The following is a 2,174-nucleotide window of genomic DNA, read 5'->3' as shown; positions in this document are numbered from 1 at the left end:
CGAATTTATCTTCTTTTCCCTCAGTTTCAGACATCCTTTCATTTCATCTTCTAGGCTTATAAGAGTTTTGCTTCCTACCTATGTAGTCATTGACCTCTGCTGCCTTCCAACATCCCTGTTAAGCACAGCATGAAGACATCTATTTTCCAAGCTATGGGAATATGATCCACTTGAAGGCAAACCGATTTTTTTTTAAATCTTATTTCCCATCCTTTCACTAGGGAGCTGAAGCAGTAACCTCTATGTTTTATTTTTTTTTTGACAGTTATTTGCATTTATTTTATGTTGCATTTACTCCCGTGCCATAAGTTTTTGTTTCTTCAGTTTCTTCTGGGATATTTTCTTCTTCTGTGCTACCTCTTCTTCTGGTTTGGGAACAATCTGTTCCTTTTCAGTAAGGATCACCTCAGTGTGGCAGGGGGAGCTCATGTATGGGTTAATGCGACCATGGGCTCTGTTAGTTCGGGATGCATCTTGGGTGCTTTGTTCACTTGGATATGCTCAATGACCAGAGAATCTACATCTAAACCCTTAAGTTCAGCATTACTTTCTGCATTTTTAAGCATATGCAGCAAAAATTCAGCACTCTTTTTGGGCCACTGACCCTGTGTCCAGCCCCACTGTTTGGCCTGGGCACACCTACCAACTCCACCATTGTAACGTCGGAATGGTACACATTGTTTCTTTACGCTGACATCCTTCAGATACTTGGTGGCTTTTCGTATATGCATACCCTTGATGGCCTGGGCAGTTTCACGTGTGTTCTTAAAGTGAACACGAAGATTTGAGCCTCTTGACTTGCATGACTTTGTGGGGTTTTCTGGGTCAAGTGAATAGCGAACCATTTTCACAGATCACCTCAGGCCGCTTGGGGAAGAGCACCTCTATCTGTTTTATTCTAGCCAGTAGCACATATTCAGCAACATTCAACAAAGCAGTTGCCCCCTCCCCATAAGCAGGTACTGGGCTCCAGTAAGGATGTTGTAAAACATAGGGTAGACTTAGTAATGGCTTTCTGGTAGGAGCAGACCACCAGGGCTGGCTGTTAACATGACATTATTTGAGACCATTGTTCAAGGACTAATCAATCATGAAGTAGAGTTTCCAGCCATGTATAACTTCCTCATTGCACTGTGTCATCATCAATCATGTTCTGGAATGCCAAGAGAAGACTGAAGTGAACTATGGGTTGAAGGTTTAAGTTTCCTTGAAACCAAGCTCATTTAATATTTGTGAGTAGATGATGTGTTGTGGTAACCAGTCCTTGGTACTAGTCGAATTACATTGCTAATCCCAGAGGCTAGATAGCTGCACAGATGCTGGGCTTTCTGGAAAACAGCATGAGTTCACAGAGAAACCATATATGGCACATTTTCAAAGCTCCAAATGGATACCAAACAAAAAGGGGAGCAGTTTAAGATTTCCACATAAAATTCAAATGTATTGGGCTGGGGAGAGAAGCCAGATTTCCTTGTAGTTTGAGACTTAAGAGCCCCTTGGTACTGGAAATTGACCTACACATGAGTGTCAACTTGGGAGGGACGAGACATAAAGTGAGCCTGTAGTTGTAGATGCTTCTGTCTTCTAGGTACTTCATGACACAATTGCTATACAGACTATGACAGTAATGCTGGCTGCCATCTCTTTGGACCTTCTGTGTGCCGGGTTCTCTCCTAGCTGTTTTGTAGACACAAGTATATTTAGTTTAATTTTCAGAGCAATATTTCATGTAAAGTTATAATATCCCTATTTTAAGACAAGAATACCATGTACCACAGTGTAAATGTGGCATTGAACACACATAGATTTCAGGGTGTGGAGGTACCCACAAAGCATATTCTTGCCACCTCTTCATTGTCCCTGTAAATCCACTCTGGGACTATTTCTTCCCCAATCCTGAATGAAAGCTTTGGTCCCATGAATTTTCTAGTCTCTCTGAGGGTAATAAAACTAGTTCCCTGGTCACTTTCTGAAGTCTACTTTAGTTACAAAATATGTTCTCAATTTAGTAATAAAAATATCCCATTCCATGTCATAATCCAACTCTGAATTTCGTTTAAAGTTAAATCTACTCTTCCTTCTGGCTTAGGATAGAGTCTGTGATAAGTCCCTTTGAGCTTTTTCTAGCTAAAAATTCTTCCATGGGCTTGGGGAAGGTGGAAAGAAAAGAGGAT

General features: G+C 41.1%; 1 pseudogene; it reads right to left on the bottom strand.

The window, feature by feature from the left end:
• Positions 1-291: 291 nt before the first annotated feature.
• Positions 292-845, bottom strand: LOC100942380 (annotated as a pseudogene).
• Between the last annotated feature and the right edge of the window lie 1,329 nt (positions 846-2,174).

Source organism: Otolemur garnettii, unplaced genomic scaffold (assembly GCF_000181295.1).
Source record: "Otolemur garnettii isolate 467f Iridium unplaced genomic scaffold, OtoGar3 scaffold00029, whole genome shotgun sequence".
In the NCBI taxonomy this organism is placed as follows: Eukaryota; Metazoa; Chordata; class Mammalia; order Primates; family Galagidae; genus Otolemur; species Otolemur garnettii.
The sequence above is the reverse complement of the archived record's forward strand: the minus strand, read 5'-3'. Positions and strand labels throughout refer to the sequence as shown.